The sequence below is a fragment of the Corvus brachyrhynchos genome, unplaced genomic scaffold (assembly GCF_000691975.1).
Source record: "Corvus brachyrhynchos isolate BGI_N302 unplaced genomic scaffold, ASM69197v1 scaffold114, whole genome shotgun sequence".
Lineage (NCBI taxonomy): Eukaryota > Metazoa > Chordata > Aves > Passeriformes > Corvidae > Corvus > Corvus brachyrhynchos.
In genome coordinates, this window is record NW_008238337.1 from 404,382 (window position 1) to 417,898 (window position 13,517).

The following is a 13,517-nucleotide window of genomic DNA, read 5'->3' on the forward strand; positions in this document are numbered from 1 at the left end:
GCGAACACCCTCACATCCCTGAGCGAACACCCTCACAGCCCTGAGCGAACACCCTCACAGCCCTGGGCGAACACCCTCACATCCCTGAGCGAACACCCTCACATCCCTGAGCGAACACCCTCACAGCCCTGAGGACTGACAAACCCGGACGAGCCATAAATCACAGGCCGTTCATAGCCCGCTTGTATTGTTTAATGTATCGTGTTTTCCGTGCTTGCTGAAGGAGCTGGGCTGGCACCTACAGAATGGAAAACCCCAGAAAAGACCCAGCGTGAGCAGTAGGATGGCAAATCTTGTCTTAGCCCCTGTGTCTATCTACAGGCGTCTTTTGTAGTGGTAATTCAATTTTTATGAACGTTTAAACTGTAACTCCACAGTGCTCTCCACCAAGATCTGTGTTAAACCTGGACAGAACCAATGCAAGAGGGACAGCGTGGTTTGGCCATTCATCTTAAATTAATCGGAGTCTGTTTTAATTTTCCATGCAAGTTCGCATAAAAGAATGACAAAAAAGCCACACCCAGCAAAGGGAGCCAGGCAGCATTAACATATAATAAGTAGAACAGAGCTAGGCAGGAAAAAGTTTTCTCATCCTAGAAGAATTTTCAAACATTTTTCCTGACTTGCTTTTGGATAGATTTGACATTTTCATAAACTGAACATAATCTGGGGGGGAAAAAAATTAGTCAATCAAAAAGTTTTAATTTTGATGCTTGAAATACTGTTTTATTTCAATCTCTATTCACTATTAATTAAATTCCAAGCTGAAAACTCATTCAAAATATTTATTTATTATAAAAAAATACTAAAAGGAACAATATCTTTTCCAAATTTTTTTACAGCAACTTTATCTAATAAAAACTAATCCTTTCTCATATGTTTGGGATTTTCTATTATTTTACACACACACAATAAAATTTCCCACCCAAATAAAGTATTTCATTAGAGATTATCAAACTGAAGCAGTTCCACCAATAAACTCCCCACTAAAATTCCTTTTGAAGGAGAGAAATAATGTGCCCTGTGGTTATGAGAAAACATAAATATAGGCAAAAAGATGTGGTGTGTGTGTAGATTTTTATCGTAATTATCTGCCAACTGTACCAGCTCACGTATGGGGAGTTTTACAGCAGAACTTGTGACTTGCTCAGCAGTCTGAGAGCCATTAAGGGATGCAGCAGCACTGAAAGACAACTGTTGCTATGGTGTTACAGTTCCTAGGAAATATGATGCAGCTCTTGAGTATTTTTTCTTTTTCAGTCAAAGACACTGGACAGCATCAATTACAGAAACAAAAGAGTTCTGTGTACTGGAACAGCTTAAAAGCTCCAGATAATTCCTACAAAAGAGATCCTATCATCCCTCATCCCCCAAAGAAGCCAAGCACAGGCATTCTTCACAGGATATTCCTGAAATAGGAATAATCTGTGCGGTAAATGGAGCAGTTTAGAAGTGATTTCCTCATCAGGTACATTCATGTCCCAAATGCCTGAACCTTATTTCCTGATTTCTCCAACAGACATCCTTTTCTCTGGCTACAGGTGACTCACAGTTCTACAGGAGGAGGGGAGCAGAGGAAGGTTTTCAGATTTAAAGTCTCTCTAAAATCAGTATTTCGAAGCAGTTCAAGGCTTTCTTTCACTCCTTTCACTCCCAGAGTCCTTCAGCCAGAAAATGTTCCCTAGAGAGTTTCGCTGCTCAGTGAAAATTTAGATTTACAGTGGTCTATCAAGGGGTTTGCCTTGGCAGAGCTCTCAAAGGGGTGGTGGTGTCTTACTGTCACATACAAATACAGGAAATAGCAAGGACCAAACCAGGGGAAATGGGCAAAAATCACAGAATCACAGAATGGCCTGGGTGGGAAGGGACCTTAATCACTCAGTGCCAGCCCGGCCGTGGGCAGGGACACCTCCCACTGTCCCAGGCTGCTCCCAGCCCCAATGTCCAGCCTGGCCTTGGACACTGCCAGGGATCCAGGGGCAGCCACAGCTGCTCTGGGCACCCTGTGCCAGGGCCTGCCCACCCTCCCAGGGAGCAATTCCTTCCCAGTGTCTCATCTAAAGCTCCCCTCTTTCAGCTTGAAGCCATTCCCCCTTGTCCTGTCACTACAAGCTCTTGTAAACAGTTTCTCTCCACCTTGTAGGCTCCCTTCAGGCGCTGGAAGGCCACAATTAGGTGACCCTGAAGTCTTCTCTTTTCCAGGCTGAACAAATCCAGTTCTTTCCTTGTGGGAAAGGTGCTCCATCCCTCTAAAAATCAAACTCCTTGTTTTTTTTCCCATAGTAATCCAAAAGAAGATGGTGATCACACAAATACTTTTTTTCTCTCTAATTTCTTTGATGTCGTGCTTCTAGGAAAGTCTCTCTCTGGGTTTTAATTCAGTCTTTCTCCACAAACCCCTGCAGGGCAAGACGTGAGTCAAGCTCTCACAAGTGGAGCCTCTATTACTTAAAAATGAAAAAGGGAAAAAAATTTCTTAACAACAAAATGTGGAAGATTCACTGAAACCTGAAATAACCTACACAGGTCCCTGCATCTGTGAGATGGAAATTGCTCTTGCTCTGGTGAACACAACCAAAATCTGATGATGCTTTAAGAATGATGCTCCTAAATCAATACTCACATCAGTGTGGTAACAGCTATTTCAAAAGCAGCACCACTGCAGTTCACCTTCTCATCTCGCCTTGAGTGAGGGGCAAAGTCTGTGGGCAGCTCTGAACTGTCTTAAAATTGTAATTAAGGACTCAGTGGAGCCTGCAGTAGCTGTTCTCAAAGGGAGCAGTTGGGCTGGAGGGTGCAGGAGAGGGTGAAACCAGCTCCTTCCTATGGGTGATGGGAATTGCAGGAGAAAGAACACAGCACGAAAAGAAGGCTTGGAATGATTCCCAGGGTGTGCAGCCGCACTTTAGGGCTATGGAGAAGGAGAGAAAAGAACCTATACTTAAACCTCTCGCACCCCATCTGTCACACTACATCTGGGTGTGGTGTGTTCTCATTTTGAGGGATAACAAGGAGCAATTTGTTGGAAGCACCTGGGTTGTCAAAGCACTGGGCCTCACTAATTAAGAAACAATTTCAATAAATTCCAATGCTCTGATAAGGGCTGGTTTCACCTTACCTCAGCTTGTCTTTTTGAAAGTTTACAGACTTCCTGCATGATGTGGAATATAAAATAGTAATTTGGGATGTTCATGTAGTCAGCACAAAAGCTCTAATCAAGCTGTAATGCTATTATTAAAGAAAATAGCATTAAAAAGTACCAAATGAAACATTGAGCAATCTGTGAAGTAGTCCCATGAGCCTGATTCTCACACTTGTCCCAATCCACATTAAATTATTCTTTTCTTCTAAAATGTTTTGCTTCCTTGGATTTACATGGTCATTCTTTTACCCTGCAGCGAGCTGAAAAGCCAGGAAACGAGCTCATGCAGCCATGAGCGTGAGCAATCACCAACACGGAGAGACAGATGTTTCTCAGTTTCAGCTTTGACAAAGTAAAATCAAAAATTCCTGCCTCATATAAAACCCCCACGTTTTAGCTTAGGCTGTAACACCCTTCATCTTGAGCGCTGCTAAAAGCCTGGACAAAGAACGGGTGGTTTCAGTAGTCCCACCCCTCTGTGGCACTACAGCCCATCGTCCTGCCCTGGTTCTCCCTCATAAAAGAAGTTACTACATTGCTCTACACTTTTATTTTGGAAGCTCACAGGCAAGCAGATGGCCTGAGAAATGATCCTGGAAAGAGACCAGTTCAGACTCCAAATATGTATTTTTCATTTATAATGTTGTTCATAGGAAAAAAAAAAAAAAAAAAAAAAAAAGAAACATGAAAGAGTGATATCTAACCTCTGTTTAAAAATAACTGCACGGAGGATGAAAGTATATTATTATAATGGGATGGCACTTTTCATCTCTGGAGTAGCTGGGAAAGGTCAGTTCAGGCTGAAAGACTTATTCAATAGGCTCTACAAGAAAAATTGTTTGTATGTAGAAGAGAAAACCTCCTTATTATTAGGAAGTTAATGAGTGACCACATGCAGGAGCACAGCAGCCACTGGGCAGCTCAGAGCACCTGCCTGGGCCACACAGGGCTCTCTGTTCAGTGCTCCCTTCTCCCGTGGGACATTTGCCCTCCTGCCCCTTTTTGAAATTATTCTCCTCTCAGGCTGTTGACTGCACCTTTTCTGCTGGGCAAAGAGTGCACTTTTGGCTTTCTCCAAAGGGAGGGACTTTTTGGGAAAGTTCTAACCTAGAATTTTCTTCTTCACATACCATGAAACATCCCTTTATTTCTGCCTTTAGAGGTCACACAAGAGACACAGGGCTGAGAGCAAATACTTAAACCAAGGTTTGTCATAGCTGATCCTGAAAGGGTTTGTCCCTAAACCAAATTACAACTTCACCATTTAGACACCAAAAGCAGTAATTTCTCTGTCTAAAATACTTTTGAAATCTCCTTTCTGAAAAACAATTCATCTGCCAGAAAAAGGCAACATCTTGAACCAAAAAAGATTTTACAGCCTTAAAAAATGAGTCCTGCAGTCTGAGGGTGATATCAGACCTCTCACTTGTATTTCAGTCTTACTCACTGGTAGAACCTGGAATATGATATTATTCATGTGCTTATATAGAGGATACAATTCATGAAACCAAAGTTATTTGTTCACTGCTGGAAATGCCACGACAATTGCATTTTGCCCTAAGTCCAAACATAAGAGTGAGATTTCAGTGTCCCCTTTGGTCAGCTCTCCATCTCAGAGAAACCTTCCCACCATGGAGTTCCTTGCAGTGACAGATGGTTTTCCCCCTGTTTATTGATCTGACAGATCTGCCCAGGGCTGCCCAGCACTGAAATCCACCTCAAATTGCCCTCTGCAAAGGCTGAACATCCTCTTTGAGACACTTCTTGGGGAGAGGGAGGGGTGAGCAATTAAGGCTCAGCCAAATCTATCGAAGCTGCACCTTTAAAACGTAATCTGAATCCAATTAAGAAAAGGATGAATAATTAACTTTGGTAGCCTGAGTGTCCCAGAGACGTTAAAACGCTGGCCTTGGCTGATGAAGCTAGTGTCCAGAAAGGCTGCTGAAATTCAATTTCAGTCCAGAGAGGCCTTTATTTATATATTAAATAATAATAACAATACAAATCTCTGTTTTCCTTCAGCTTGCCAAGCACTTTGTTAGGTACATAACATTCCTCTTTTTTTTAATTAACCTCTGTGATGAGTTCAGGAGGCTCAATCTACTCCCTGAGACCATAGGAATGATTTTGGTGGGGCCATGCTTAGTGGCACTGTACAATCACCACTCACAGAAAAGTCTAATTTGATGCACCAACTCCTTTTCTCAAGCCACAATGTATCAGATACTGTGAATTTAAAGAAAAAAGGGTCTCTTAGAGTCACGCTTCACAATGCAATCATCTTTATCAGCCATTTCCAGCAGAACTGGTTTGAATTCCCATTCTCTATTAACTTCACAGCTCCTAGCAATCTGCAATAAAGTGCTGCAGGGGGGGCTTTTCAGGATTAAAGGCACGTTTTCCTCCAGCCAGCCCAGCCTGGTGTTGCTTATTTAAAACTTTTCACCATGACACGAAAAATACAGAATTTTCCAAATATGTCTGCCAAGACATTAATTAGTACTTTTAAATGCCCAAATAATTTTTCAAAGTAGTTCTGGGCAACATGTCATCAAACAGTAGGGATTCTGCTCATTACAAATCTCACACAGCAAGTTCTTAGTTCAAATGAAGCTTGAAGGAAGCATGGCAGGGAGGAAGGACTCAAGTTGTGAAGTGGGATCAGATTATAATAAAGTTTGGGAACCAGAAAAGCCAATATTTTCAAGTTCTTCTTAAATCAGTTAGTGCAACACAGAGCAGTGGGTTTTTTCTGCCTTCATTTCAAGTGTAAGACTTGCAGTGTCTCGGGAAATGTTAAATGCTGTATTTACAGCAGATTATCCCCTGTGAAACTCAAGGAGCTGCTTTTGCCCGTACACCTCAGGCTGGTACATCTGTTCTCTACCTTCTGTTCCAGCCTGAGCAGGCTCATCCTGTTCTCCAATTAACAGCCAAAATTAAGTCCATCGGAGAGCACTCCAGGAATGATCAAACCCACCAGGGGTCCAGCAGGCTCTGAGAAACAGAGAAATGCAGGTCGCTTGCCAGACTCTGAGATTTTTCAGAGCAGTTGAGAATAATTAAATACCCAGCTCCCAGCAAAATTCAATAAAAATTAGTGTGTCCAGCTCCATTTTCCCAGGCTTGGGCTTTGATTCCAAAAGGCCCACTTGGATTCAGGGCTGGGACTAAGTGAGGCTTGTGCCACAGCCCAGGGTACTCCCGAGCCTCTCCTACACCACCCTTTGGGGAGAAAGAGCACAGAAAGGCCACTGCAGGAGACAGCCCAGGCTCAAAGTACAGAATGGCTACATTTAAAGAGAAAAATGATGGATAAAGGTGCCCTATTTATAACATTTTTGTACTGCATGGGGAAATCCTTTAGTCAGCAAGAAGAACTGGCTGCCAAGTGGTTCAGTGCTTTCATTTCCACCATGGAAAGGAAGTCTCTGTTATTTTGTTAAGTATTCTGATTAAAACAGACTGCTCTATCATGTTCCTCAAACAAAAGCATTCTTTTGACAATTATAGCACTCTTAAATATTTCTGCTTTTCCAAAATAAAAAGTCATTTTTTGTTCTCCTCCGCTGAGCGAAATCCAGTAACTGCCAAACAATTCTCCAAGGAATTTGAGGGTTTTAGTATCCTGCAGCACTAGTCCAACTTTTTCCATGTAATTCTGTGGGATTAAGGACAACCAGAAAGTCTCCTATTTCCTCTCATCAAAACCAACAGAGCTGTACTGGCATAGAAGTGGAATAGCAAAAGAATGAACAATGGCTCTGAGTTAAAAGTTGAGACTAGTGCTCAATTTTCAGGAAAGATGAGCACGGGTGTAGTAAGGACAAAAGAAATACGAGGCACAATCCCACTGCGAACACATCAGGGAGATGTGCTCCTCCACAGGGACAGTAACCCCTGCAATAAAATGGAGGGGGAAGTGGAGAGAGTGAGAACGAGCAGAGAAAGTTTACAGAGCAATGCTAGAATAAACACAGGCTGATTTATCTTTGTTCATCTGAGGGCTGAGGGCTGTCTGAACTGTCTGTAGAGATCTTCTCAGTTAAAGAGACCATCAATGGCAATAAACAAGGACCCAAAAAAGCGCAATGCCTACCCAATTTTTAAATATGCAGCACAAAAGAAAAATTACTGGACTAAGGCATCATTCTTTTTATGTTCCCAGCAACGAAAAGCATGCTGAGAAAAGTAATTATATTAAAATTACAAAACAGCAGAAATCGGAGAGTGCCACATTATTTCCATTTCATTGTCCTATTAGAGTATGTAGCTGGCTGAAAATTTTAAGAAAAAAGCTTATGATTTCAGACTGCTATTTTATTGTACCCGAAGTGCAGTGTTTGATTAATAACTGCAATATTAGATTTAGGAAACAATGCTCCAAACTGATAAATTACACACCTGTCCCCCATATTTTTAAAGCATTTTGCAATACTAGGGCTTTTTCAAAACAGCCTTTATAAACACGAACTGATGCATTTTTTTCTCAGTCAGCCATACATTATCAAAACTTGCTGTCAAACTCAGCTATAATGGTGAAAAATAAAATAAAAGCACATATATTGCCCTAAAGAAGAAATTTGGAAAGACTTGCTTTTTGTAACTAGAAGCTCACAGAAAAATACCCAAACCTTTTCAAAATGCTGGGCTCCCTAAAAATGCTATGGGATGTTCCTACAGCTCCATCATCAAGATCAGATGGTTCTAAATATTTTTCCCTGTATAAACACTTGTCTGCTTTCAAGCTCATTGGTGAGTGGCTTGAACTATGTTGATTGATGGCCTCTTCTGATTTGTGAACAGGAGCTACAAATGGGATAAAAACCAAAGTCATTTCTAGCTTAAGAAATGCAGAAAATGTGTTCAAAACCCCAAACAATTTCTGCCACAGATTGTATAACACTGTTGCTTAGCTGGAAATGTCCATCCACATGTGAACTTTACACGAGTAATTTTTGTACTCTCACAGTTGGAAAAGACAGCAAGAGGAAAAACAGGAAAAAAGAACAATTTAAGAGAATGGGAGTCATAAATATTTCAGTTGTGTCCTTCATTGGTCTCTTGGGGGAGGAGGACCCAAACTTCAACCTCTATTTTTCTGTGGGAGAAAATGATTCCTCTTTAAAAGGATCTTTGAGCCGTGGGTCCCCAGGTGTCCACCATCCTTTTGCTGAAATGACATTTATGTGGCAGATGGTACAAATAGCCTGGCACGCTTTGTAGTTGTTGGATCACTATAAAAATAAAATCTGCCAGATGGCTGGCATGTTTCTTGGCAGGAGTAGGGGGCCCCACTGACTGATGGGGGGAAGTAAAGCTGCCCAAAATGAAATAATAGCATCTGAATTTTCTTTGAAGTGCTTTTGAACCGCAGCTTACTCCACGCTGGGTTGGGTTCCTGCTGTCTAGGAAGCTGAGCCATCCCTGTGTCCACGTGTGCCACAGGGGTGCTGCTCATGCCTCTCCTGACAGGGTCACCTGTCCCTGCTGCCCCAGAACAGGACCTCCCCAGCAGCCAGAGAAGCCGGCTGAGTTCTCCCCAGGCTCTGTGCCAATGGAGGGGATCTCATCTCCCATCCTCTGCTGCTCCCACCCAGGTTCCCACCCAGCAGGAAACTGTTGTACCACAGTGCTACAAGCCCCACAGGCAGCACATCGCTCTGGGTCTCTGCTACCTGGGCTTTCTCCAGAAGAAGCAAACATAAACACATTAAAATAAATGGATTCTTCCTTTTTCCTACCCCAGCTATATTGGTGCCCCAGTGTCTCCCTATCTGCAGGGCTGCAGGGCAATACAGACTTGTTCTGGCTGCACTGGATGAAGGAAAACCTGGAACACTGGTCTGTGGATCAGCGAAAGAGAAAGACAGGAATTCCCAAGAGTGCAGCTTCAGCAAGGATTTGCTGTGGGGAGCCTCTTTACCCTGCCTCAGGCTCCCCATCAGAAGAAGCAGCTTCATCAGAGCAATCGTTTAATATCTGCACAACTACTCAGAGTGTCCCACTGCCAGGCTTTGCTGGGAAGATGAGACTGAACAATTCTCAGTCTCACTGACTTGATCAGAGTTGTCAAAATAGTTCCCAGCTGAGTCTCCAAGTTCTGATTGCCTGCTGACCTTGATTACACCCATGCAACTCCTCCAAGGCAATCAACAGTTGAACATGTTCCTTCAGGGACATTCTGCTCCTCTTCAGTGCCATTTTACCTTCAATCAACTTATTTATTTGTTTAAACCAGCTAATGACCACTAATCTCCAAAATTCAAAATAAATGTTATAATGTCTCAAGTGAAAACCAACAAGAAAAACGAATCTCAGCAAGCAAGAATCTGGGCCAGGCATGATACAGACATAACAGCAGAGTGATAAAACACAAATAATTTCTGCATCCCATGTGGGCCAATTCATCAGCAGGGTAACAGGTCAGTGCCAGGCTGACATCTGAGCACCACATGGCTGTAAGGTTTTCCAAGATGTTTATTTCATTCCTGAAGTAAACTTGCTGCAACTGCTGATCCCCTGCACCTCTGAAGGCACTAAACTGAGCTCATCAGCAGCATTGCTGGTGTCCTTCTTTCACGATCACCGTGGCTTCACAACTACCTTTGTAATCCAAGCTCAGTTTTAACTAATTCACAGCATTCAAAGTTCTTCCCATCCTGGTGTAGAGCTCACAGATATCAGAGCGAAGCTTCATTTTGTCACATTTAAGTTAATAATCCAGAATTTAAAATTTTTCTTTGTGACTAGTCTCTTTCAATTTCTTTCTCTGAATATTGGAATAAAAATGATTTTTCATCTCAGCAGATTTCAGCCTTAGGAGATTTCTTCCAGCTGGCATACAGTAGAACAGTGACTGAATTAATCTAACCTGTTTTGAGTAAAGATCAAGAAGAAAAATGAAGAACTCACAGCTTGTTCCCAAGAACTTTCTTGCATTTCTATGCTCTCTAGAAATTAGACCCACCTGACAGTGTGTGCCATAAATGTCTAACATTTCATCAGCATCCCTCATCTCAGTATTTCAAGTATTCAAGAGAAAGCACCAACAGATGCAAGAGATCCTACAGGCTTGTTCCTGTGAATGTCTCACTGAAACAAAATGAAATCCACGTGAGACACTGTAATGCCTCCCCAAGGCAGGTGCATAAATGGGTAACAGTTCTGCAGTGATAAAGAATATTGAGAATATAGCAGGGCATTTATGTACACAAGAAATGCACAAAATGTGTGCATGGAGAGAGAGATCTGCTGGATGTTGTGAAGGTGGGAAAGGGAGCTGGAGCAGTGCCAGCAGGAAGGGAGGCACTGGGGCAGGTTCACAGGAGCTGCCAGGGTCTGGATGGTTGCTGTAGGTGGAAAAAGCCAGACTTAACCATGTGAAGGAACAAAGAGAAGGAGTTAAGCAAGAAGATTCTTGTTGGAATTTAGCATAGCTCCGGAAAAAAGTCACCATCCCTGACAAAGAGTTATCATCCAAGCTAAGATCTCTGGTCATTAGAAATGCCCACCACACCCATCCAGGTGGCAGGGTGGGTACTTCTGAGGAAAGTCATTTATTTTCAGTGTTTGTTGCTTAGGGACACCTCGGCTTTGCCTGAACTCTGTGAGGATTCCATGGTCTCTGTCTGGGAACAGAAAACTCTAAATAACTGCAAAGTCACATTAATGGAAAGCTTATGCCTTTTTTTTCCTTTTTTTTTTTTTTTTTTTTTTTTTTTGAGCAGAAAGAAAATCGATGTGAAGAGGAGCTGAGAGAGTCAGAACACTCATCACCCTAAGCTGGTCTCAGGAGTTCACGGATTTCCACACAAGGGTTCTCCCTGGGGATGTTCTCCCAGGCCTGAAGCTGCTGCATATGTACTGCTCTGTATTGAAACTCCTTATCACTGTCAGCATCCCCCTTTTTTTTTCATACTTTTAATTGTTTTCTGTGCATCTGCCTGCCTTTCTGCAAGGGGTGGCAGAACTATGCACACTGGTTTTATGGTTTTACTGTTTCTCTGACTGCTGCATGAAAGGCTGTTAAGGTGCCCTTGGAGAGGGCCTCTGCCTCTTGGTGCTCCCCTGAGAGCTGCATTTATCAGTACTATGGGGAGAAAGGGAAATTATACTTTCCACAGGAGAGGTATAAAACACCCAGAGAATTCCCATGAAAAATTAATTCCCTTTTTTTGGTACCAAAATACAGTGTTTGATGAAAAATTCTACCGTTTTCAAGCAGTTCATTTCCAATAACTTGTTTCCATTTTTTATGAAAAGCAGAGCCCTTTGCATAAGAATCTAATTTTTTTTCCAGAATCTAGAGAAAAATAAACATTCTGTCAAAAACAGTGATCATACAAAAAAATTTGATCCATTTCAATGGCCACAGATGTATTATAGCTCTGTACACAGAACTGTTCAAATGTGGGCAATTGCACACTCCCAACCTCTTTGACTTGTCTCATATTATCTGTGCACTTCATCTATGAAAAGAAGATTAAAATACATGAAAGTTCAAGATCGGATATAACATCATTGCAACAATTTGTTAGAGCATTGACGACCTGGTGTTCCAAGGGGTGATTTAAAGGGGCCCGTTGAACCTTGGCTCATGAATTTCTGAACATGGTGAACAAACACAAATATGTGCTTAAAATCCACAGCATTTTAACATTTACTTAAGAGGGTTCCAAGGACACCTGAGAGAAGTTTCCAGTTGTCATGTTGATTCAGCAGGCTTTGCTTAGCAAATGTTTTAGGAATTTGTAACTGAGCACAGCCTGCTTGTACAGCTCAAAGGCCAGGAAGTCCATCTTTGCCTGACTCTTATCTTCACGCCAATTACACAATAAAGATAACAACTCTTTTCACTAGTTAAAAAAATTAGTACCACAAGATAATCCTAAATGATCAGTTTAAAGGGTAGGTCTTGGACAAAGATTTGGAATGAGATTTTCCTTTTATCATGAAGGGGAAAACAGAGCTATGTAAAGCATTCTGCACAAAGTGTGGTGGATGTAAATGCATCAGACTAAAAATTTAAGGAGACAGAAAATATAAAAACTAGAACCATTAAAGGACTGTGAGGAACTGGAAGGTCCATTCACATCCAGCCTTTCCTGGTTATGCATTCCAGACCTCTTAAGGAAAACTTGATTCCAAAGAATTCTATATGAAATACCTTTGATCTCTAATTACTAATATTGCATAACACTGAAACTTACTGCAGCATCCAATTAATCATCCCAATCCTAAATCTCTTTTGTTGAAAGCTAGTCCTTTCAGAACTATTCCCCAGTGGAGAATCAACCAATCTTTCAGTGGCATTTAGTTGGTGGCTGTCCTGTTTAATCCTGGATAATTCCCTGGATGCTGCTCTTTAAAACAGGGTTAATAGTAGCACATTTCTCCCAAGATACTTCTGTCTCACAAGATGGGAGGTCTTCGGGCAAAGCTGCATTTTATTATCAGCACGAAGAGTTCCTAGAAAAATTATACTTGGAAACCGTTGGGGTCATTAGGTGCTTTACAGGTAATAAAGATAATAATGGATAGATAAAAACCGGATGACCTGAGGAAGCCAACCCCCACCTTCAAGTGGTCAGACTGATACAAAGGGCTGGGGTATGAGTTAAGCTCTCTGGATAAGAGAACATCTTGTTCTCAAGTGTGACCCTGATTTCCACAGCAATACAGCCTCTACCCAGGGCTGCCAGGGGAGCAGCTGTACTCAAATGTTCCTGAACCAGTAACTCCTCATAGCAACCTGTCCTGGAGAAGGCACAGCCAGGCCGGAGTTCCCTGACACTGCAAGCTGCCCTCTGCACCTGCAGGAACCAGCTGCCCTCACCAGCCCCTGCAGCCCACCCTGCCACAGGTGCTTTCTTGGCAAAAGAAGCAGCCTGAAAGAAGAGCAAACCCATCATTCAAAGCAATTAACCAGAGCCAGAGACATGGTCATGTATGTCTCCGTGCCAACAGAGCCAGCAAAGCCCTCCCAGCTGCATCACACCACGCTTGCTAGCAGCACACAGTGACAAAAGTGCCAGTGGGAATCCTACTGAAGCTCTCCTTTAGCTGTTAATTTATATTACAAGGATAATGTCTGTATGAACCTGAGAATGTGCCAGAGAGCGTAAATTTGACAGACAATTTGTATATGTTTCTTTAAAAGTATGGTTTGTAATTATTTATATTACACATTCATTCTTTATTGACTGAGGGTTGTTTGGAGCAGGGCTTCACCCCCATCTCCATTGGATCCTCCCTGATAGCAGCCCACCTGGATAAAGGGGTAAAAACATTTTTCATGCTCATGGCAGTGCTGTCTGCCTGATGACAAGCTCCTGGATGGGGCTGACCTCTCCTGCTGCTGAGATTTGGAGAG

At 42.3% G+C, this 13,517-nt stretch overlaps 1 protein-coding gene and 1 long non-coding RNA gene across 5 annotated transcripts in view; one reads left to right on the forward strand and one right to left on the reverse strand.

Annotated features, from left to right (window-relative positions):
• LOC108446852 overlaps positions 1-12,608 on the forward strand; it is a 211,121-nt gene extending 198,513 nt beyond the window's left edge. The window contains exon 4 of the long non-coding RNA XR_001862168.1: positions 10,873-12,608. This is a non-coding gene — a long non-coding RNA (uncharacterized LOC108446852). The remainder of the gene's footprint in view (positions 1-10,872) is intronic.
• The window catches only part of ADGRD1 (adhesion G protein-coupled receptor D1), a 137,901-nt gene that overhangs the window by 46,521 nt on the left and 77,863 nt on the right, over positions 1-13,517 (reverse strand). The gene's annotated exons all lie outside the window — the stretch shown is intronic.